Source organism: Neopsephotus bourkii, unplaced genomic scaffold (genome assembly GCF_033783945.1).
Source record: "Neopsephotus bourkii isolate Nb327-2 ecotype Australia unplaced genomic scaffold, CSIRO-AGI_Nbou_v1 NB_1433, whole genome shotgun sequence".
Lineage (NCBI taxonomy): Eukaryota > Metazoa > Chordata > Aves > Psittaciformes > Psittacidae > Neopsephotus > Neopsephotus bourkii.
In genome coordinates, this window is record NW_026901910.1 from 5,297,993 (window position 1) to 5,322,970 (window position 24,978).

Sequence of the window (24,978 nt, forward strand, 5' to 3'; positions counted from 1 at the left end):
CACAAGAATAACTTCACCCATACCAATGGGGTGACGCTGGTGAAGGACCAAATGAGGAGGGGAATTGATGTCCTGCTGCATCCCTGCTCCAGGATCCATTTTGTGCTCCCAACAGCTTCAGCTCCACCATAGCAGAGTTCCAACAGCTTGTAGCTACAACCAGGGCTTCCTCAGGTTGTATTTAAGGCACTGTAACCACCTCCACGCGTTGGTGTTTCTATATCTAGTGGTTGCTTGGTCTCTGGGAGCTGCTGACACTCTCAGGCTGCTTGATATCCTGATCTATCTGATTTCCCCTCAGCTCTTTCGTATTCTTTCCCTGCTGATTGCAGCCTCTTCCATTGCCTTTGTAATTCCTCACCTCTGTGCACCAGAGGCTTCCTCTGGCTTTGAACTGAAGCCAAACTCCCCTCATCCGGTTGGATTTGCCATTAGTTCTGGTTCACATCTCACCCCAGCACTGAGGGATGAGGAGGATGCTTCGCTATGGGGCTGCAGGCAGGCTCCACGCTCCTCTCCTTTAACTTAGGGAGCACCAGGAGTAGAAGCAGGTTATCAGTTTCTCCAGGTTGGATTGAATCCGGAGCAGGGAACACGCAGAGCATCCAGGATTTGAGCTTTCCTGCCCAGTTTACAGCTTAAAGGAGAAATAAGGGACCTGCTGCTTATTTCACTGCTCTCCATTAAGGGAAAACATGAGCTGAATGCCCTAACCCCTTTGGGACACCATCACCAAGCCTCTGGGAAGCCCAACACCCTTGAAGGAGCATCCTAGTCCCTGAAAGGGGAGGTTATTCCTAATAGGAGCAAGCAAAGGGAGGTGGGATTTTTGCACACGCAACTGGAAACCCTGGAGACGGCTTTTGGCTGGGCTGTGCTAAGAAAGAAGGGCTGGTTTTTGTGAGCATAACTCATGGTGGTGGGAGATAAGGAAGGAATGCTCCGGGACCAGCCTAGGAGAGAGTTATCCTCTGAGATCAGAGCAGGAATCAGCGAGGCAACAGCAGAGGCCAGTCACCAATACTAAATCCAGCCTTGGCACGGCACATCCCGAATGGGAAAAGCAAGGACTATCCCAGCGGGAAAGCAGGGGCCATGCCAAACGCATCCCAAAGCAAGAGAGTGGTGTTTGCAACACAAGCTCCACCTCAACGGCAGGCTTGGGAAGCAAATGCATTCCTCCAAGGTGAGGCAATGGATGGGAAATGGTGCTGGTCCTTGCAGGAATGCTATCAGTGGTGCTGCTGGGTGGGTAATGGGGAAGCAAGGGGGTCAAAGCTGGCTCTTGGCACTCAAGACGAGTCTCCTGTTCTCTCTGCTCTTGCACAACTTGGACCTGTTGGAATGAGGCTAGAGGAGGCTATGGAGATGCTGTGAGGTTTGGATAATGGGATTTAACCTCCCTGCCCTTCCCTTCATGCTCTGGTTGCCTAAGTCTTCCTAACTTCCACCAAGAGAAAGGTTTTCATCACCATTTGTCTTTAATGATCCCTCAGTTCTGGCCTGCATGGCTTGGTCATCCCATCCTATTCACCTACAACAAGGTGATTCCCAAATCTGTGGTTAAAGCCCACCCTGGCTTCATTCTGCAATGGAGAAATTCACTCGTAGTCGGGAATTTTGACCTAAATTCTATAAATCAGCCTAAAACTGAGGAAATCCTTAGTGTCAGTCCTAACCCTCCCAATCCCAAATTGGGGTTTAAGGGACTTCAGGTCTTCTAATCCTAGGTACACACTCAAACCCCTGCCAAAGGGGTGTAACAAAAGCCAATCTGTGGGACGTTTCCCATTCCCCATGCTATTCCATAGAATCCCTATGTAAGCATCATCCTCTCCTCATTGGCTGTGACAGCCTTTTGGCAGCCAGGCCTTCACTGTGGTGGGAGGAATGGGCTGACAAAGCTGCTGGTCCCTTCCTGCCTCTTTGGGACACTCAGTGGTCTTGGAATGTCAGGTGACATCATGGTCAGGGATTAGGGAATACTCTTCCCTGCTGGTCTCGGTGTGACAGCAAAGAAACACATCATATGGATAGAATTAACTGGCAACTACACCACATAGCAGCAATCCCTGCTATCAAGGGTGGTGGGGACCAGAGGGAGCTGCAGCAGTGGCTCAGCAATGTTAGAGGAGGCAATGGGATGCCTCTTACTTCACATGGAAGATGTTTGTCCCAAGTGCTTCTAGGATCCAACATCTAATAAGGCCTTGTTGACACAGGACACTAAGGAATAGTCAGCTGAGTCTTTCTGGATTGTATTAGCTTAAAGGAATCAAGCTCCTTGTGCGGTGGTTCAAGTCTCCATTCGCTTTGGAGGCCTATGCAGTCATCTCTCAGTGTGCCTGACTCTCTCTTTGGGTTAACACCTTCAGTTAACTCAGTAAAACCCTTCTGGAAGCTCTGGCATGGGCACGCCAAGCTCTTTGCATCCTTTCCCCAGTGTCAGAGACAGAAGGATGCACAAGGACAGTGTTAACAGAGCATGAGACCTTGTGCTGGCTCCCTCTCCTCCCTGATGGGAGCAGGACCAAACTGCAGTGAAGGCAGGGAATCAAGAAGTCCCGGTATAAAACCAGACACCAGCTCTTCCCTTCGGATCAGACCACGTTCTGTGAGCACCTGCTCTGTATTTATAGATCACTCCAATGGGAAAAAGCCACGGCAGAGAAAGCAGGATGGGAAAATGCCATCTCAGCTATGCAACAGTGCATTTTTCTGCAAGCGTATTAAATGGTGTCTTCTATATTAAACCAAAAGCACATTGTTGAACTCCTAAGGGGCTAATCCGGTTTCCTATCTAATCCCCCATCTCCCCAGTGCATCTTTAAACAGGCTCTCAGAGATGTGCGTGAAGTAAATGGGAAAAAGGGGATGGAGGGGGGGAATCACAGCAATCCTTTAGCCCATGTGCACAAATCCACATTCAGCATCGCCTTTCCCATTCAGTGGCAATCACACAGGAATTGCTGTCAGCTCAGTAATGGACTTGCAGGAGCAGCTCATTTCAGTGTCAACCCCTATTGGAGAGCAATGGGGTCTTCTGGGGACCTCAGCTCCCAGCAGTGACTCCTATCGATCAGCGCATCCCCACTGATAAGAGCATCAGCTGCATCTTCCAGTGGGGGAGGCAAGTCTCAAGACCACAGGATAAGAGGAATAACCTCATGCAAGAAGGGAAGGGAGGACCTCTTGGAACACACCCCCCTTGAAACATACCTCGGGCTCAATGCTCAATGAACTGCCTTCCAGTTTCAAATCCACCTGGTTCATTCCAGCCAAGGGGACCAAGGACCAGACTCAGCCCCATCACCTGCGCTCCAAAATCACTTTTTCCAAAGGCCTTTTTCCCCCCATTCCCCATCCCTGCAAACACCCACCAGGACAAACCTGCTGGGACCAGAGCGGAGCAGCAAACGCAGCCAACGTGACAGAGACCTCACCAAACAGCTATGCAAAGAGCTCTATTTTTAAACCTTTGCCTTGGCTACCTATTAACTCCTTTTCTCCTGGGGGGAGAGGCACAGAGATTCCTCCAAGCCTCCTGCCCCAATTCCTGCTTTGGAACCTGGATGATTTGTTTTCCTCTCCAGCAGGGAGAACTGCACCCCCTGGACCCCATTCCCAGCCCTGGCTGTGTTAGTTTTGGACAGGTCCGGAGCTGTTTCATACTTGGCACTGGCATGGGGTTGTTATACCAGCTGCTTAATAACAACACACCTGTATGCAAGCTGGGCCTGGGGGGTGCAGAGGACCCAAGCAGAGGTGCTCATTATGCTGGTGGCATGACCTCATGGTTTACTTTAGCTGGATGAGCTGATGTGATGGAGAACGTGTTTTCTCAGCTGCCCATGGAGACTCAAGTGACCTACGGGCTAAACCTGATGGGCACTTGGATGTAGGAGCTAAACCCATTCACCCATCCTTAACGAAGCTGCATCTCTTGCCTGTTGATGTCCAATCAATTTTCCTCTTGGAAAGCCTTACTGCGAATGGTTTGGGGTTTGGTTTGGCTTTCACAGCTGATGAGAAGGATCGAATTCTTTCTTTCGGGCCTTCCTAGAGCTGCCTGCAACAGGCCAGGAAGCTGCAAACCCAATGGCATCCACATAAAGGCTGGGGAAACATCTCTGTGGCAAGCTGAGGGCTCGTGCAGGAAAATCTGAGCCACGTTGACGTCATAATTATAACTCACACTTGCACAGAACCTGTCAGCAGGGGATTAAAAAGCACTTGGTGAACATTATCGACCACAACTCTTCTATGAGGGAGGTAGGAGTCCTCCATAGGAGGAGCCAAGGCACAGAGAGGGGGTTTTTCCAGCCCATAGTTTGAGAAGGGAGACTGCACGTTTGGAGGCCTCGGTGTTTGGATGCTAAATCATAGACTCCTTAAATGGTTTGGGTTGGAAGGGACAGGGGCACCTTCCACTAGAGCAGGATGCTCCAAGCCCCTGTGTCCAACCTGGCCTTGAGCACTGCCAGGGATGGGGCATCCCCAGCTTCTCTGGGCACCCTGTGCCAGTCCCAGTTCACAAGGGAGAGCTTCTTCCTTATCTCCAACCTGAACTTCCCCTGTTTCAGTTTGAACCCATCACCCCTTGTCCCATCGCTACAGTCCTCGATGAATATACAAGGAGGTGACAGGTTGGGTTGTGGTGATCATTATCCCCACAAACCAGCTCTGAAATGGCTTGGGAAAGGCAACTACGGGGCTGTAATCACCAAAGCTTGGGTGAAAAAGCATCATTTCAGCATTATTCTTGTGCTAGGTAGGAGAAAAGCTCCACTTCTGTGCAGTCTTCATGCTGGAGGGGATATTCAGATGCACCATGGAGCAGAGTTCACCCCATCTCCATTAATGCTTGAGTTTGCCAAGTAGATCAATAGAGTGGAAGATACCAAGCTACACTGGAGGCAGAAAGACTTTGGAATCAACTCCCTTATGATGCTCTAGAGCATCACCTCCCTCCTATTCCCTTGCAAACAAGACTTAAACCCGGACAACGCAGAAACCAGGAGCTGTCAACATGAGGGGAAGGAGTTGGGACCATGCTCCGAAACCATCTCCTTAAAGCCATGCTCATACCATGGCACAGGGGTTTTGAGAAGGTCCAGTATGGGCCATGGAGAAGGAGTTATCACCCTTGGAAACATGGAAAAGCCATAGGAAACATGCCATTGAGCCCAAGAGGAAAGGTAGCAGAGAGCTTGGAAGGGTTAATTCAGCAGCCCTGCTCCTAATGCAAACATGTACAGACCTCAATTACACTCCCCGCGTTGTAAAAGGACCATAAACCATATATTGCATTGGCAAGATGGTCAAAAGCACCCTGGGGACTGGAGCTGTGAACTCCTTTAAGAGTTTCTACTTGATTTGATTTGAAGGTTTGGGTTGGGTTTGGGGTAGTTTGACCTCTCCAATCCATCTGCATCACTGTGAGGTGTGTGCATAAGCTCTGGGAGGTTAAAGAACTTCTAAGTATTCTGCCTATATAAACAGATCACAGTGGACCAGAGGTATCATCTTCAACATACCTGAGGATCTATCATCTATATCCCAGTGACTCCCAGCCCAAAGCCTTAAAGCCACACTGGGATGAACCATGGACACCCAATTCATCGGGGATGCAAAAGCTTTGCTCTGGACCACTCCGGCCTCAGTGTCTTTCCCTGATTCCAGCACAAGTGCTCCTCAGGCATGGAAAGCAGCCTTCCAATGTGGCTGTATTCAGCAAGCAACTGTAAAAGTGACACCTCATCAGCACAACCATCTGCCCTGCGTGTTCGGGGTGAGTCATATTGGCTCAGCAGGAACACACACACACACACACACGTGTTTCTACTCCTCCAGCCCAACCCGGTGCCAGTGCAAGGCAGGAACAGCCCAGGAGGGTCCCTGTGTTGTCATCACGGCTCTGCAGTGTGATGGTAACGAAGCATCCAGCCCCTGCTCCAGCAAAGGCTCTGATTTCAGGTTGCAGGGAGGGAAGCAGAGACCCTGGGGTGCTCCAAAAGGATCAGGAGCATGGAAGAAAGCTGGAGAAGGACAGGACAAGGGGAATGGCTTTAACTTGCCATAGGGGAGACTGAGATGAGACCTTTGGAAGCAGCTCCTATTGCTATTTATTGAGTGGGGAAACTGAGGCACAAGCCCACAATGAGAGATGCCCACTGTAATTTGAGTTCAGAGCTCAATACCCAGAAGTATTGAGTGGTGTCAACCCAATCCAAACTGCCCTGACAAATCCATGTTTTCCTGCACTGTGATGCTATTGAGCAAGCTCTATGACTTCCCCACATTGAGGAATTAATGATTAATGGTATCAGAAACCCAAGTGAATTCCCCATCTGTGCCTCCAGCCCCTCAATAAAGGGCTCTCTAGTAAGACATAGCACAGATTTCTCAACTGAAACCCTTACTCCAAGCTGAATCCACACTGTGGAGAGCAGACGTGCTGGGACACGTTGCCTTTGATGGAGCTGAGGGATCTGCAAGGGAAATGGACACTCAAATCCTGGCTAATTCAGGTCTTTCTGAAGCGCTGCATAACACAAACCCAAGGGCTGGAGCGCAGCAGTTGCAGTATTAAGAGTATGGGCCAACCTTGCACGGATGTCTCAGTGCTTGCTGACAGTGTCCATGCTGCAGGGTTGCACTCAAAGCAGATGAGAGTGAATTTCACTGGGTGAAAGATCACCTATTAAATGCATCCAAAGTGCTTGCTCCACTGCAATGGTTTCATCTTCCAGTGCCAGGAGCTACATCCCAGAGAAAGCCTTGAGAACTAAGTTTGGCTTCAACAAACCCTCTGGACCTGCAGAACCTGACACAAGAGAGTTTGGAGCTCTTGACATACACCCCATCACAGGGTCATTTTGACCCTACCTACCTTCATTCCCCACCTCCACTGGCCATGGATGGTGGTCACACAACCTCCAAGCGTTGACAGTATCCAGAGCCCATCCAAGCTCAGGCTTTGGCATCCACATCCAGCTTATCCCAGCCGGAACTGGCACAGAGGGCATGAGTTCTGCTGAGGAAAAGCTGTTTCACAATGAAGTGCAATGACAGGAAGAGTTTCTTTAGGGGGGGGTTGCAAAAGCAGAGCAATGTGTGGGGTTTATTGCTGGTGAAAGGGGCTGGATGTGCACTCGAAGGGTTGGGAAAGGAGCTGGGGAGAAGTCATGACCCTATGGGATGAAGTGGGGCAAGATCCACATCACAGCAGCAAAACCTCAGGATGATGTTTTCTAACAAGGATTTGACACGAGCTTTGATAAAGTTACCAGAAATCAGAATATCTGACTTCAATACTCCTCCCTTCAGATTTTTCCATAGAAAACCCTCAAGTTTCCCCCAGGGATTTGCAGGGACTGAGAAACACATCACCAAACCCCCCCCCTTGAAGACCCTAGTAACCAGCACAGTGTACGACCTTCATTTTCCAGCTGCAGATGAGCACACCATGAAGAACAACTCACCCTTGGCTTCTATTATCTCCCCACCTCTCGATGGTGTCATGGTTTGTGGTATTATCCCCTAAGCTGTAAAAACAAGCCATCTGGGTTTCAACACCCACCACCCAGCCAGTAAAAGGGCATCAGCTCATACATTTTATTGGAGAAAGAGGAAAAAGTAAGCCAACTTCTCCATTGATAGAGGTTGAGAAGATGATGTCCGAGAAAGGGTGGGGTAAAGGCAACCTCTAAACCCATCCAAAAGCTACAGCATCACTGATTTCACTACAAGAAACCTGGAGAGGGGCTTTGGACAAGGGCCTGTAGGGGCAGGAAAAGGGGAATGGCTTGAACCTGCCCGAGGGGAGACTGAGCTGAGCTCTTAGGCAGAAGCTCTTCCCTGTGAGGGTGCTGAGGCGCTGGCACAGGGTGCCCAGAGAAGCTGTGGCTGCCCCATCCCTGGCAGTGCTCAAGGCCAGGTTGGACACAGGGGCTTGGAGCAAGCTGCTCCAGTGGAAGGATTCCCTGTCCATGGAACTGGATGAGCTTTGAGGTCCCTTCCAACCCAAACCATCTGTGATTCTATGACTTCAGCCTAAGAGTCTGCAATAGCAGCTTCATCATGGTGTCCACCAGCATTATCTTTGCCTTTCCATTACACAGGCAAAAGAATATATAAGCAAGAACCCTGTTCCAGGGGAAAGCAACCAAAACCGCTGTTTCCAACACCCATCGTGCAAGTCAAGGAAGCATCCCCATGGCAGGGGCTCTGCAGCCCCTTCTCCAACACCCACTGTGTTTGTGGAAACAAGCACAGGGATCTATGGTTTCAAAGCAAACACACAAAGCTGGGGTTGCTTTCCCCCACTGGACAGTGTCCTCTCCAGCATTTATCTTGGCCAGGGAAGAACCTGCACTCGATGGATTGTGTTTCGGGGAGTGGCAGTGAATTCCAAGCCCCACTGATGTCCCCACAAAGCACTGCTGAGCACACACAAGCACTGCTGGGAAGTCTTCTTCAGACAAGTGCCTTCAAGTGCTGGACCCAGCCCAGGGCGCAGCAAAGCTTTAGCATCACCCAACCAGAACCATGCTGCATAGAACAGGGCTGGGAAGGAGGTCAGGCAGTGCCAGGATGCTGTTGTTCCAAGGAGCTCCGACACCACAGACTCACTTCCCCAATCATGTACAAACCCAATCCTTTTGGCCAAGCCTCCTGTGAGTACATAGACTCATTTACACTCTGTTGTTATGATTAGACATGTTATTCTGCATTGGTGATGAAATCCATATGTCTGCTTTCCCCTTCATTCTTTCTCCATTACTATCTGAGGCTTTGATTTATTTCCTGGCTTTCCAAATTGATTATTCAGAGCCATAGAGGAGGGAAAACATGATACTGGAGACCCAGAGACCGAGTCCTAAGCAAAACCAAAGGGCAGAAAAGGAAAAGGCCACGGTGCCAAGTATCACACATCTGTCGTGTCTCTCAATAGAGGTGGGGGGAAACACGAAGCTGCTCTCCAGGATGGAGCAGACAGGGATTTATTGCAGGAACTCAGCTTCTTTGCTAAGGGTTAAGAAACTCAGGACCCCGTCTTATAAACACTAAAGCACATACTTAACTTGGTGTCAGCATCAAAGCCAACTCACGTGAGTGAAGTTATGAGGCATGTGTTTGCAGTGCATGGTCAGAAAAGCTTGAGGAGGCTGGGAGAGAGCACACAAATAAGCAAGGATTAAGAATAACCAGCAGAGAGAAAGCTGGCAAGGAGCTCTTGGCAGCTCCAATAATAATAGTCCGAGCCCCACATAAATTACACCCCTGTTAACATTCCCTATGTGAGGGATGCTGCATGGCTCCGTCTGCCAGACGGAGTGAGGAGATGGTCTCTCTGGTGGGACCTTTGTTCTTTATCACTCCTCTCGCTGCACGTCTGAAGCTGGAGCCTAGTGTGGGAGAAAAGCAGCTTGGTTTGCTTTTAAACCTCCTCACCCACATCAGGCAGCATCAGCACCGAGGGGTCCATCTGCCCAGCAGGACCTTCTCTTCTCCAGTGCCTTGTTTCTGCTGTAACAGAGCCCAATGCCACCATGGAGATGGTTGTTTCAAGCTAAGATGACTTCTCCACATGGCAAAAGCCAAACACTATGACTACTACTAATAGTAGTCCTGTTACTTTTACATCACTGGTAGAGCACCTCATGATCCCGTTGTAGATGAGGACCACATATCAGCTCATCCCCTCTAACCCCTGAATACATTCACTGCATGAAGAGCAATACAAAGATCCAAGTGAGCCTTTATGCTCCTGCAGGTCCCACAACACAGCCACCAAGGGCACTTTCCCCTTTGAGGGACCAGTTATCTCAGAAGAAGAATATGAGACAGAGACTTCAGTGCATTTCAAAATGCACTTCCAAATGGTGGGCTCCTGCCTACGTCCAGGGAGTTCCAACAGAGAGGAAAAGCCCTTGGCCAACTTCTGCCAGCTCAGAACAAAAGGAATGCTCCGAAACATGAAGCTTGAGCTGGAAAAAGTTAGAAAGAGCAAGAAAGTGAGGAAAAAAACCCCACTCAGCCACAACGTGCAAGTTTCCTGTGGGAAAATTCGAATGGATTCCCTTTTTGTTTTGGTGGAAAGCTGTCAAAGAAGGGAATTTTCCCATAACTCACTTCCAGGGGAAATGCTGGAGTTGCAGCCAGCTCTATTGTAAAGCTCTTCAGTTTGCAGTGTTAGGCTGGGAATAGAATAAGCTTCTTTGGAAGAGTGTCTTTCTCTCCTAATAGAGGTGGGTTTAGGAGCAGCGTGAGCAGTGAGCAGCGCTTTGAAGCCATCTGTCAATGGGAGATACAGCAGCACAGCTTAGAAACGTCAGCAGGAGCTTTTAGAGCCCAGTTGAGCTCCTGTTCCCTTCTCCAAGCTATTCCCTTTGCCATATTTCTCACAGATGAATTATTCCTCGTTCTCAGAGAGATGAGAAAGCTCCTGTAGGTGTGTTTCTGCTGCTCATGTCCACTTCAAGTGTGGTCTATCAAACCTGGGCCAAGAAATCACTTCTTCATCCTCTGATCACTGCAAACGAGCAGCACGGAGCTGGGTTTGACAAGAGATCCCCATCCAAGTCCCACCACTGAGTACTCATCACGTCTCCCTGAGTAACTTGTTTGGAAGTTCCTCTCCATTTCCTCACTGGGAAAAGCAAGCAAAAACCCACGTGGAAGGAAGCAAACCTGGCCACAAAGAGAAATGCAGGGGTTGCTGAAGTCAAATCCTTGCCATCCTGCACTACTTGGAATGCCAATCCCATAGCACTCCGCTTGCTAGAGCTGTGGATCACAGACAGTGTATACCTAGGGACTAGATCAGCTCCATGCAATAAGGAACACTGGGCACTTTTAGCCCAGCTTCCTCCAGGAACTTCCTTCTCCTCCTCTTGAACTGTCTGGGTTTGCATCACTTGGTACCATATCCCATGCTCGGAATTGGCAGGGAGATAAAAGAAGCCTGTAGCTCTTGCCTTCCCAAAGCATTGCAGAAGGATCGTGTCATGGCTAATCCGTCCCCCAGCATCTATCACTTATTGTTACAAGAAAATACATCACTTTGGAAGCAGGAAAGGTCTTTTTTCATCTTAAGATTGTCTCCACTTACAAGCCCCAGTAACATTAAACCCTTCTCTCCAGTAACATCAGCCCCACTGGGCATCTGATCTCACCAGCGCCTTCCAGAGCCACGGAAGGGCCAGCAGACAGGAATACAGGATCCAGGAATCCAGACTCCATGGGACAGGGAGACTACCTTGTGTTCTGATAACACACAGCACAAGGAAGAGCCTCAGGGAGTTTCAATTCAGTGAAGCCTTACAGCTGGATGAGAGCAAACACAAGGCTCTGTGGTTAGAGCTGAGGAGGGAACACATCTCTTCCCTTGGAGATACCATCTGGGCCAACCTACAGTAAGCTGAGAGGGGCTGAGGTTACTGAAGCAGCCTTAGAGTGTCACCAAGAGCTAAACCCACCCTCCTCCAATGACTTCTACCCTTTTCCCAAGCACTGCTTTATGTTCTGCAGCAAAGTTTGCTCCCCATCACCCTATAGAGTGCCTGTTGTGATACACTTTGGTCCCCGCGACTGGATCCTCTCTGCTCCTTCATCAGTCACCATCTGCAGACACTCTCAAAGCAGCCCTGCAGCATCCCCTCACTCCTGTAACCACCTCAGGTATCAAGCAGATGCACCAGCAGCACCGGCGTTGAGTAATGCTTGCCAAGGGAGGCACAATGACTAAATACAAGCTTGGGGTAAAGAGAGGGAACTTATTTCACATAATGGTTTGGGATGAAGGGACCTTAAAGCTCATCCAGTTCCACGGGCAGGGACACCTTCCACTAGAGCAGCTTGCTCCAAGCCCCTGCGTCCAACCTGGCCTTGAGCACTGCCAGGGATGGGGCAGCCACAGCTTCTCTGGGCACCCTCACAGGGAAGAGCTTCTGCCTAAGAGCTCAGCTCAGTCTCCCCTCGGGCAGGTTCAAGCCATTCCCCTTGCCCTGTCCCTACATCCCTTGTCCCAAGCCCCTCTCCAGGTTTCCTGCAGCCCCTTTAGGCACTGGAGCTGCTCTGAGGTCTCCCCTTCAGGAGCCTTCTCTTCTCCAGGCTGCCCCAGCCCAGCTCTCTCAGCCTGGCTCCAGAGCAGAGCTGCTCCAGCCCTCGCAGCATCTCCATGGCCTCCTCTGGCCTCGCTCCACCAGCTCCACGTCCCTCTTGCCTCCTTGTTGCAGTGCAGAGGGGATGCGCAAACCCCAGGGACTCAGCTCCCAGCCCTGTGGCGTATCCAGCCTGGGAATACCAGGAATTTCGCCTGCTCCATGGCTCCTTGCCACAACTCAAAGCGATGGTGCTTCAGGGGCTGTGCTTTCTTCCCATAGACGCGCTGCCTGTGCACGTTCCCAAACAAAGCATTACACTATGTGAAAGGAAGGCCCAAGCCCTGCAAAGCCCATCCCACCGGCTAAGGCAGGAAATATCTCCCATCATCTCAGCTAATCCTCCACCAATACAATGAGAAATGATGTCCACCAGCCGCCAAGAAGATTATGAAGTGAAGAACACAAATCCTGCACCGCCCATTGCAACGGAGCCAAAGGCAATAAAAGGGGAACTGCAAACTGCAGCCAATGGTCGGGAGGAGGAGGTGGGGAGGGAGAAGCAGCAAACAGCCATCAGCAAAGCCTCACTGGTGGAATACAGGTGGTTGGTGATGGAACAGCCTTGGCCCAGCTCTTCAAGAGGCACCAGCATCCCTTTTGCTGCACCAGTGAGGCTGGTTTGGTGGGAAACAGCTGGCAAATAGGAGAGGGCAAGACAAGTCTCTGATGGTAAAGCAAAGCAGATTTGAGCACACAAAGCTGTCATACACAACTCAATACCATGTTTTACCACCTTCACATGGGATGCCCTGTGTGCTCAACAGCTTCTCCCCTTAGGTTTGGCCACAGTCAAAGGATCCACAGGCTTGAGTTGATGGTACAAACCAAGACCTGCCTCCAGCTAACACAGGGCTGCAGGAGACATCACCAGCAGGGTCCTACCTGTGCATCCCACCCCAGAAACACTGATTTCCCCCCTTTTCTCAGCACTTTCAACTAACAGATTGGTTTTCAGCACAAAAATGCAACGAGAAGAACCATTTGCAACTGCTTTGCTAACTCCATTCAGCACGCTGGTGATGATTAGGAGTCTCAGTACCAGGATATGAAGAGTTACCTGGGATAAGAGGTAGCACATCAGCTACTTTATGGACTACAGCATTTGGATGCTGGGGACAAAGTTGATGCAGTATCTCCCTCCTCCTCTTCTCTCCAGTGTTCAGGAAGGGCTGTGAAACTAAACAAGGCACTTGGACAGACAACACTGAGAGAAACTTGGCATCTGCTTCAATACCAGCCTCCAAGAAGCATTTCCCAGGTCGAAGGGCTGGTTTTGAGAGGCAGTTTTCCTTGAGATTGCTTTGGTTTGGTTCCCAACAAGTGCATTTAAGGCAAATAGATTTAACTCTTCCATGAATAATAAACCCCTTTATCTTTATGCCTGGATTCAGTTAAAACCAAGGGTTTGAAGTTCCATGGGCAACATGATCTAATGTGAGGTGTCCCTGCCCATGGCAGGGGGTTGGAACTGGATGAGCTTAAGGTCCTTCCCAACCCAAACCAGGCTGGGATTCCATGTTTTGACACTGTCAAGCCCACCCTTACCATTCACATCTTCTATTTGACCTCCTTGACACTGGTCTCATCCTGATCCCTGTGTCATAGGGAATCCTTAACAGTGCCAAGTGATGCTAAACCATGAGGTGCTTCATCTTCCACCACCTGCATAGCTTTTAGTAACACAGAATAGAAGAGAACACAGTTTTTCCTCCGCTTCCAGCCTGCTGCTGACACCCAATATTACATCAGCAATTCCCTCTCTATGCTGGTTTACCCTGACAGCTTAAGCCAGGCTTAATCCCCTGCACAAACACAGGCCTGGGAAACCAGCACGATGTGGTTTAGCTTGCTGTTTGCTCACAGTTTTGATACCAAAGCAGAGATGCTGGTAACCTGCAGAGCACAACCTCTCCTTGCTGACCTTTGCATTGCTGTGTCTCCTTTCCATGCTGTGATGTTAAGTGATCCTGATCTTCAGGGCAACATTCCGACTCACATCCTGCTTCCCAACACCACCAGGCACTCATATTCCCCCCAGACATTTGGGAACACCTCATTTTGGGCTAAAAGATGGAGGGAAAGATAGGGTTTGCAGCCAGAAGCCTTTGGGGAGACAGAGGCACTGGTGTCATTCCCAGCCAGCTCCCATTGATTCTGCTTAGAAGATGGGGCCATTTCATTACAGCGCAGCAACAGATGTGAAGATGTGGCAAAGTTTGGGACTGGGCCCCCTCCACAGCATCATTATGAGGGTAATAATGAGAATAGAAAGAGGATGTTCCCTCCCAGAGCCTGAAGAGACAGCCCAGAGCAAAGGATCAGCACTAGCACTGGCTGCTGGGACTCAGGAGTCACACACAGTGCTGGGAAGGAGCTGAGCATCCCAGTTCCCATTGACTCCCACGTGCTGGGATTCAGCACATCTTCTCCCTACACCTTCCCCACTAGCAGGGCCATGCAGGTTTGGAGACTGAAGGCATCTCATAGAGGGAAGGGCCCTGTTGCTACTCATGTTATCATCAAATCCTCCAGTTTCATTAGTATTTGACATCGAGCCCTGGTTTATAACAACTCCCAGCTCAAACATCTTCCTTTCTGCACACTGGACACTGCACATTGTTCTGTAACACATCATTCAAATCCTATGGGAACACTCAAGTGATTCCAGCAACACTGAAACAACCCAGCACCTTCCAGGAAATCTTAAAGGTGTTTTCCTTAAGCAGAATGAACAAATCCTTTGCAACACACTGACCTATTCCAGTGTTTGGGGCTTGGATTCCCATCGTGGCCCTATTGCCAAGTTTCCCACATGAGTTATAGTGAGGAGGTGGCACAGATGGAACTCACATCCTCGCTTGAGGTCAGCCACAGGCTCCAAGCTGGCAGAGTGAGGCAGGAGAGGCCCAATTCCCACCTCTGCTGTGAAGCAGAACCATTTTCTCCTGTAAGGCTTAGCAGAAGGCAGGTTTCCAGAGGGAAGGTGCCACCGGGCTCATTCTCCATCACTCCCTGGGCGTGCTTAAGTCTTATGTAGAGCTTAAGATGCACATATGGCTGATTGAACACCTAAGTGTGGATGTGTATGTAGCAAGATAACCCCCTACATCCCAGCCTACACTGTCAGCTTTGTGTCTGCTTTCCCCTGCTTCCATCTACAATCACCCAGGCTGTGATTCCCAAGCTGGAGAAAGGCCCACGATGCAGCACCGACCACCTTCAAGTTGAAGACCTGCAAGTTTGCTCTTCCCTGTCCTTAGATCTGGTTACCCAGCAGGAAAGGCAACTGAGTTACCTGGTTCAGAGTAAATCCCCAGTAAGAGCCATTACTCCTTGGATTTCCTTATTCTCTCCTATAGCACAGCAAGTACTTGGGTAAATACCAAGCAAACCCCCACATAATTCAAACATCCATCAACCCCCTTTTGGAGTCATCACAAGCAACACATGGTTATGGGCAAGATGCTCAGGGAGCAGGTTGGTGTGAACGGGGCTCTATTTATGGTGAACTTGCCCCAGATTTCTATCTCTGGATCTATTATAACAGGTTAAACCCTGGGACAGCACATACTCCATTAGGAGATGATCCCATCTGAAACCATTAACCGGAAAAGCCATCAGAAGCATGCAGGGAAGCTTTTATTCCCAAACAGCTTATCTGCTGCACTACAAAGCTTTTCATCTCCACATAGGTGTCCAGAACACACCATTTACACCCAGGCTACTGTTAAGCTGTCTCAAACAGAGAGAAAAGCATCCTTATAGGAAGCTGGAAGCTGCTTCCTATTGACACTGAGCTCCCGTTCTGCAAGCAGTTGCTTTTCACCTATGGAGTGCCAGAAGCAGCTCTCCCACATCCAGTGCAGTGCTCTCTCTTTTACAAGGTTCAGACACCTCCTGTGATAAAGCACAAGCAGCAGCAGAAGCGATGCAGCAGATGTTTCCCTATGACACTGTGCCAACACGATGCTCGTCTCTAAACCACCACGTACAGAGCACTCCCCCCCTTGCTCACCAGTCTGGCCAAGCCAGACACCAGTTAACATCCTCCTTCCTATTTCATGCAGGACTCACTGAGTTTTCCATGACTAGAGACCTCAACACCCACACTGCACCACTTTGCCCACTTGCTCCCACTCCCTGTCTGTGGCCCATGATTTTCCGCATCCCACTTCCATGAGTTTTCCCAGAACACAAGCTCACTGGGATGCACAATGCCAGTCCCTCCACTGGCGAGCCAAGCTCTGCACAGCCATGTGGCAGTAATTAAAGGGTGATTTCCATTCTGCCTCTGTTTTGCTGCTGCTTCCCCCTAAATCACTGCTCCTTTGTCTGCTTCCTGTGCTAGCAGCTTCTCTCCAAGGGCAGCATCCATGGGACTCACTCTGGGTTAAACTCTACCAGCATAAAGAGGTTGTCTGAGCCTGGAGATGAAGGCATTCTCCATCCTCCCACTAAGCCATACTCTTCACTGCCCCATCCCTAGCAGTGTTTAAGGTCAGGTTGGACACAGGGGCTAGGAGCAAGCTGCTCCAGTGGCAGGGGTTGGAACTGGATGAGCTTTAGGGTCCCTTCTAACCCAAACCAGTCTGGGATTGTAATTTCCACATCATTCCATCTCCTTGGATCTCATTACATCTCTTTGGGACAGACCCCTCAAGTAACAGTAAAGGAACACCCTCCCCTTAACAACAGGACTGGCTCGATGCCATAAGTACCACAATTAACCAAGCAAATAAAGGGATATATCCACAGCACCCAGGCATTGTAACCCTGCAAACAACAACTCTATGTTTGAGAGGAAGCCGTGGGCTTTATTTGTATCATGCCATGATGAAATAGCTCCTAATCCAACAGGAACTAAGGAGGATGTTAAGCCACAGCCAGTAAATGAGGTCTTTTGAAAGCAGCAAAGCCCAGAGAACTTGTATGTGAGATTTAAAAGGGACCTGGCCAAAGAGTGCTCTGAATCATTAATGTGGGCTTGCAATAGGGCTTTGGAACACGGCAAGAAAGCTCACGTTGTGCCAGAGTTTGAAGAGGATAGAAACAGGATGACCCACATCATTCTCCACCTGTGACCCTGACTCTATCCCAGGTGGAATAATGCAACAGCTGTAAAAGAACTTCATTAAGAAAGCATTAAAGGAGGGTAACAGCAAATGCCAGCAGCTCGGGTTTATAGGAAGCAGATTGGTCACTAAGTTGGGGAATTCGGGGGGAGCTGAATGTGTTCCTGAGGCTGCATGTAAAAGGAGAACAGAGTTTACACAAGTTGAAGCCAGCTGAGGCCTTACAAAACCTCAGCCTTCCACTCCCTGTACAAGGGCTACCCAAACAGTTACAGCATCCCTGCGTGAGCCAGGAAACCCTGGAGAAGGATGGGAGCTCCTCAGATGGCTGTGCAAAGGCACAATTGCATTGGGAAAGCAGCAGCCATCAGAGGAATTTCCCCAGTGCGAAGCGCACAACATCATCACTGCCAGCCCTGGATTTCCTTGGCTCAACACCTCCACCTTGGAGAAGCCCATTGGCTTCTAATCCCTTTTGTCTTCAGTGCAGCAGCAACAGGACATTGGTAACAGCTTCATTTAGTTGAACCCAACCCCATAAAACTGAAGGCCAAGTGTCAAGAGCAGCGATGCTTCCAGGTACGCAGCAGAGGATGTGCCTCTGATGCTCAGACATGGCAGTGAGAGCCAGCACAGAGCAGCGTCCTGCTGGTAAGGGACTAGTAAATTCATTCCACATCAGGCAGGTTTTGAGTCCTTGCCCAAGAAATGTGGGGGGAAAAAGCTGCTGTTTGTGTCATGCTCTGCTATGAAGCAATGGGGGGATGAAGAGCCAAACTGCCTCATGCTTTTGGGTCTGATGTTACACAAAGGATGAGCTCCATCTCCAGCAACATCTCTGCCCTCCTCCCTCGCCCAGCCTGGGAGGTGAGCTATGGTGTGACCTTTAGCAAAGAGCCACTTTTCCACCCCAGGAGCCAAACACAGCCACAACCCTGTCATCTCCCTCTTGATGCATTGCTGTGTGGAATCCCTGCCAGCTCCAGGTGGAGCAGGGGCAGGTTGGGGTGAAAAGCCATGTTGCACCCTAAATGCACACAGCACATGGGGTACCATCCCCTTCCTACCAAACACGTTGGGCATCTCCGGAGGGGCTCTAAGCAATCCCTGAATCCCCTTGATGGCCGTTGCTGAGCCCACATGATTTCATCTCAGTTCCTGTTGTTTTTTGGGAGTCAAGAGTAACGTTCCTTTTCCATATCTTGTGGTTTCTGGAGGGTGGGAATGGATTCTCTTGCTGTGAGTTGCTGAGGTATCGGTAAACCCAACCCAGCAGCGGTGAAGCCGTTGAGCAATGCAGGAGATGGGGCAAAGACTCACACCGTTGTGACACATCAGGAGGTCCTAAATGTCAAGTTAGAGCCACCCGGACCTGCAGATGGTGCTTATGGTCATGATACGTCTACTTGGAGAAGTTGCCTCAATACTTGTGCACAGTGACTTCATCTGCCTTTCTACCTTTGGTTTCATGCAAGGATGCAAAATGCCAACAGAACTGTGCCCTTCAGGCCACCAGGAACCAAGGAACCTGCCAAATCCTGCAGGAAACCAGCATTTCAACAGACAAGACCAGGTTGGAGGGGGGATTGGAGCAACCTGCTCTAGTGGAAGGTGTCCCTGCTCCTGGTTGGAACTGGATGAGCTTTAAGGTCCCTTCAACTCAACCCAGTTTGATCCTATGGGAAGTGATGTCCCTCCACTGTGCTGCTCCTCCTGAAGATGCATCTCTTCCTCTGATGTGGCTCTGCTAAGCTATGTCAGAGCATTACAACACATACCTGAGCCATGAATCAAAGCTGCTTTTGGGCTCAGGTTTTATCCAGTTCATCCCCTTGGTTAGAACTCCAGCTCCATGTATTTACCCCACTGATCCTATGGGTTGGAATAACGAAGAAGGGCATAAGAAATGGTGTGCCCCAATGCCAAAATGCTTCCTGAAGGTGGTTCAAGCTCCTTTCCTCCTTCACCTCCTAGTTTGCTTCTTGTGTTTTCAATGTGTGCTCCTCAGCTGAGCTCAACCCCACAAAACCCACCCCAAACCCATGGAAAACCCCCCGTTTTACCCCATGGCTTTCTGAATGCAGCTCCAGAGGAACACCCCTTTGCTCCTGTAACAAGTGCAGGAAGCAGAGGAGAAGCAGAGACCTCATTTCCAACTCTACGAGGGGAAATTGCAAGGAATTACCTAACCCTTTCGGAACATGTTTCTATTTGGATTTCATGTCAGATTACTTCCTGGTTTCCAGCACGTATTCCCTGGGCGTCCCCTATCCAATATCAGGCAGGATTAAATCACCGAGCCCTCGAGCTCTCACAAAACCATCTGTACTCATTTGCTGAGCTGCTCCAGGGCTCAGCCAAGTGCTGACAGATGCAACAGAGAAGTGCAAAGCTTTTCCCTTTATTAAAACCCAGGTTCCTCGCTCCAAGGCCTCAGCTTCTCCCGTGCCAGAGGGATGGAATGACACGCGGCAGCCTTGATCCCGCGCTGTTGTGGATACAAAGGCAGGGCTCTGACCATTCCCAACAGCACATCCACACTCACACAGGCCAACAAGGTGAGGGGGCTGCAGCCCTTTGCTAATGGGAGGATCTGACCTGGCTCCAAGGGATATGGTTATTCCAGTTCACCGACCTGGGAATGATCTGGCACCCAGCTCCTCACTTGGTGGACCTGCACTCCATTCCTCACAAGCTTTGCTGCAGTAATTCCCCATGGAGCTGCCTTCCTCATGAGGAAGGAGTTTGGCCTTGCTGGTCCTCATAAGGAACATCAGTATGGTGCTGGAATGAAGTGTGAAGGCCCAGAAGGATGAGTTAACACCATCTTTGGTGGCATCTCCTAAGCCTTCCGCTCATCCAGAGTTGAACTCAATGCTACAGTGAAGCAAGGAGGAATTGGGTGATATGGTCTAGTTTGGGTGGCATGGTCTAGTGTGAGGTGGCCCTGCCCATGGCAAGGAGTTGGAACTGGATCACCTTAAGGTCCTTTCCAACCCAAACCATACGATGATCCAAGATTGAGATCACCCTTCCCTTGAAACAGAGTCATCTTCCTAGGAAAAGCTCCTTTCCATGGTCAGAAGAATGCCAAAGGGAAGGTGTTGTCTGCACACAAGTGATTCGAGACCTTGGTTTTCAGCTGGTGGGTTTGGAGATCTGGATGCTCCTTGTACACTTCATATGGGATGCTGAGGAGCTACTGAGGCTTCTCTTGCATTAACAGCAGTAGTAGTTGAAGCGAGAAAGACCAACTCGCATGTGTATCTTCAGGCAGGGGCTTAGGCCCAAATGCTGGTGGCTCACAGTGGGCATCCCCCCCTCCAGGAAACACTCCTTGGGGATGACTCAGTCCAAAAAAGCAGGGAAAACCCAAACTCCCAGCTCCTTCCTCCAGGATGCAGCCCAGCCAGGGGCATTGGGCAGCCCATTGACAACCTGGGTCTGCTTTCAATCAGCTTTTATAGCCTGTCAATGTGCTGAATCCCACACAATAAAACCTGGGTCATAAAAGAGCCTTGCAGTGCCAGTGTCTCTTTTTCTCCCCCTCTTTTTTCACTTGAGGACAGCTGGGAGGGACAGATCCAGAGGCCAAGTTCGTAACAGTCGATTCCTGAGTGGTTTTTAAACCACTTGGAATGACAATGGGAATTTTGTGGGGAGAAGAGCCATTTGCAAACGTTACTTCATTCCCAGAGCTGGCTTTCCTCCCAGGAGCTGAACAAGCAAGGAAAGAACAGTTCAGAATGTAGAGAGGCTTCGAGATGGGCTTGACTGGCTTCAAGCTAAGCAGGCAGGACCCAGCCTTTAAGTTCCACGCTGACTCTAGGATGCTTTCGCTTACGAAGCTGCCCATAAGAGATGCTGCTGCACAGCGCTGCCTTCAGAAGACATCTGAACCTCAAAACCCTCAGCTGCCAAACCTGGCCATTGGACCCTGTGAGGCTTTGGAATGCAGTTCGATAGGGGCTGAGGTCTGAAGCCTTTGGTTTGCGTCCCTTCCCAGGGCTGCACTTTAGGGCAGTCCTTAAGGACCATATTTAGCCAGCTTAAATCCCTTCCAAATCCCTGCACGTAGTGAGATGGGGAGCAATGGATGTTAAACAGCAAGCCAGACACCAATAAAGCACCAAGAGGAGACAGAGGGCTGAAGGAGGCTTCAGGGCAGCTAACACTCTCTTTATTCCCTACCTTTAAGATGCAGATAACACTGTTCTCTTCATGTTAGGAAGATAAATCCACTGCCAGTGGTTAACACAGCCCTCAGGATGTGCAGCCCAACTCCCAGCCCCACGGATGCTGTTTGCGATGCCTGCTTATCAGGCAGTGCTTTGATAAAGCTCCTGCAAAGAGCTCTGAGTAAGCAGGAGGCATTTCCCCTGCTCCCATTGCTTAGGCTGTCCATCAGCCCTTAGGAGAGAGCTGTAAATCCCATGTCCCAGCATGCGGCTATGGGAGGGAGGTTCCCGCACGTAGGGTGCGAACAGCTGGAGCTCCAGCCAGATGTTCTCCACCACAGCACAGTGAGTGATGGGGTCTCACGGCGAGATGTCAGCTCTCACTTGTGTTTGCAGGGAGATAAGGCACTAATGGCCCCTGTTCACATGGTTCTTGGCAGCAAGGAACACCCAGAGGTCCTGTAGGAAGAGCTGTTCTTTAGCTGTCAGGAAAGCAGCACCAGTTCATGTGAGTTTGAGGGTTTTCATGCTCTGCGTTGTCCCTGGGGTGGGTTGAGGGGAAGAAATTGCTTCCCAAGTCTTCTAGGCTTGATGCTCATGTCTAAACCATGATGGACTGCCTGCTCCAGCTCCTAATAGCACCTCTAAGTGCACCCAAGATGGCATTTGCCAGGTCCCTAAGGAGCAGGATGGGTTCTGATGAAGGCAATGGCATACTCACCAAGGGCACTGCAACGGGGAGAGCAGGATCTGGAGGATCTGGGTCTAATCCCCTCCTGTCTGACCCCAAGAAGGTCTCACATCTTCCCCCATCTGCACAGAGATCACAGAATCCCAGATGATGGATAACCAGTTTGCCCTACCAAGTGGTGAGAATTAACTAGTGCCTGTAAAGCAATGTTGAGAGCCTCAGCTGACAGGTACTATATAACTGCAGCCTCCATTATATCACCCCACCATCCCCCTTGCCAAAAACCTGCCTTTGCAGAAGAGATCCAGACACCAAATACGTTCTTAAGTGAGGATGTCTGACAGTAGTTCAGCTATGGAGGGATGTTAAATAGGAATAAGAACGAAACAACACTCATCATTTGAGGATGCTGTACGTCTTCAAAGCACTTCACCAAAACATTAACTGATTAGACCCCAAAGAAATAGCTCACAGATGTGAGAGGGCTCCAACAGGATGGACCATCATCCATCCTGGCCCCTACAGGGGATGCATGCAATCAAGAGCTCAAAGGAAACAACCTGCAAGCAGTTGAGCTTTTAGTGCTCTTTGGACACCTCAAAGCAGGGTTTGTCGGTAGAAAAAGAACCAGAGGCCTCAGCTCCCTCTTCAATTACAGGGGAAAGTTGTGAGAGAGCCAAAGCCTCATTCAAAGTTCAATGGCACACTGTTAGAACTCCAATTTCAACTTACCCTCGGCACAAAGAGCTGCGTGCCAGGCAGCTGAAGGCATCTATGGTGTGTGCAGGCACAACCAGGAGGACACAGGTTGGCCCTCTTGTAGTAGACAGTGAGCTCATCCAACAGCCCCTTTGGCACTCAGCTGTCTTCATGGAAGCCTGGAGCTCACTACTGCAAGGCCACAGGATGCTGAAGAGCCAGGACCACCTTCCCCCAGTCCACATCCCTCTCCCACCCCTAAACCAAGCTGTTCCAGGTACATAGCAAAAGGCTTCTTGCTCTAACTGCCTGGTCCAAAGAGCATCAGGGCACTTGCATCTGAATAAACCCAGATGTGTTATTCCCACATATTGGTTTTCCACCACTGGAGCTGCGTCCTGGCCTGTTCCTTGCAGGCAGATGCCTGGAAAGCCACAAATGTGGAGCTGGGATCTGCAATAACCACCAAGGTTAAACAAACCCTTACAAAAGGTTGGTTGTCCCAAGCTGCACGCTCCCTGAATGCTGCCACGGCCCCACTCTGTGGTTTGCTTTCATCCTCTTGTGGTCCCTCAGGAAAACAAGCCCTGAGAAGCCCAAACCCAACCACCACTTTACCACCACTTAAGGAAGCGTTAGGCTTGGCTTCTTCAGTCTATCCCTTCCAAAAGCAAAGCAGTGCAGCACAAACACCTCTCCTGAGGGCACATGAGGGCAGATATGCCTTAGCACAGGAGTGGAGAAGGGGTTGAGCACCCACAGCAGCAAACAGCACGAATCAGCACCCAAAGGTGCAAGAGAACTTCATCCCTTTGCATCATTTTGGGGGATGAAGCAAAGGAGAGCAGCATCACCATGGGACGAGCATCAAGAGGCAGGTCAGGAGTCACATCTGCTTTCCAGATGCCAGTGGCTAAGATGAAGGTAGAGCACCCAGCCTTGCACCTCTGCAGCACACTGGAAGTCAAGGCTTGCTAAGGAAAGGGAAGAGCAGAGCTCTAGTGAAGACACACTGCCACATCCAGAGGGAAGCAGTGTAACCCCTCACCTTCCCCAGGATGAATGCTCACAGCATGCAGAGTATCCCAGGAGCCTGGGTTTCAGCCTTCCCTACCATAAGCATGCAGTGTCCTGGAGAGCATCCTTGCCACACATGAGCAACATGCCCAAAGAATCCCAAGGTGACTGTGGTGAACGTGGAACCTCCCCTACCCTCAGCTTTACCAAGGGGTATCACTATGTTTGGTGAGCTCTTTATGCTCTTCAAGACAGGAATCACACCTTACACTGTGCTAGAACTTACCTGGGTCTATACAGCTTAATGAAGCTGTTTAAACACACACCCTGCACGCCACTTAAGCTTGATGTAGCATCTAGCACAAGATCTATCAGATCTATCTATGAGGACATGCATACAGGCTGAAAACTCACCCCTGCCTTGTGCGTGGTACCTAAACAGCCTCATCACGTCACACCAGCTTGAGATATTAGATCTGTGCTGGTATGACGGGACAGCGCTGCGCTGGGCAGGAAGGATGCTGCAAGAGGCACTGGGGATGTTGGTGACAAGAAATGCAGCTCTCCTTTAGGTCCTGCAGCATAAAACATAAAGCAAGCTGTCAGCAGGTCTGAAATACAGCTCACAAACAACCCTGTGTGGGGCAGGAGAGTGGGAAGAGCCAAAACCTGTTGCATATCAGCCCTGGAGTGCATAGGCAGAGGTGCATGTGAGCCCCAGGGCAGGTATGAGCCATGGGGCACACACAGAGGCTGATGTGAGGTGCTTGCTGCAGCCCCCCAAGTGCTGCAGAGGGGAGATGTGGAGGGTGCAGCACACACAACACCTGCTGAGGCCGTGCCTGGATCCTCTCAGCACTCTCAGCCTCTCCCTTGGAAGTCAAAAGCCACCACAAATGGAGTTTCTCCCATCCAAGCCTCAATCCTTCCCCCTCTGAGCTCATCCATGGCTCCAGCACAGCTGCTGGGCTGCCAAGTCCCCCCAGCTCCCCGCAGCACAGAGCAATAGGATGGGGTTGATGCTGGGCCAGATGTTAGACATCACTGCAGGGCTCCAGCAGCCACAGACCGAGCAGGGAGAGAGAAAACCAACCAGCACAAAGCCCTCTGCTCCTTCTCCTCTGCTTGCACATCGTGGTCTCATTGTTACC

The 24,978-nt window shown here is 50.2% G+C and overlaps 1 long non-coding RNA gene across 2 annotated transcripts in view; it reads right to left on the reverse strand.

The window, feature by feature from the left end:
• Nucleotides 1-24,978, reverse strand: part of LOC133220462 (uncharacterized) — a 53,162-nt gene that overhangs the window by 25,051 nt on the left and 3,133 nt on the right. The window contains exon 1 of one of the 2 annotated variants that reach the window (XR_009727736.1): nt 3,220-3,232. The exons of the other annotated variant lie outside the window; for it this stretch is intronic. This is a non-coding gene — a long non-coding RNA (uncharacterized LOC133220462). Of the gene's footprint in view, nt 1-3,219; nt 3,233-24,978 lie in introns of those variants that run through there. 2 annotated transcript variants of the gene reach the window in all.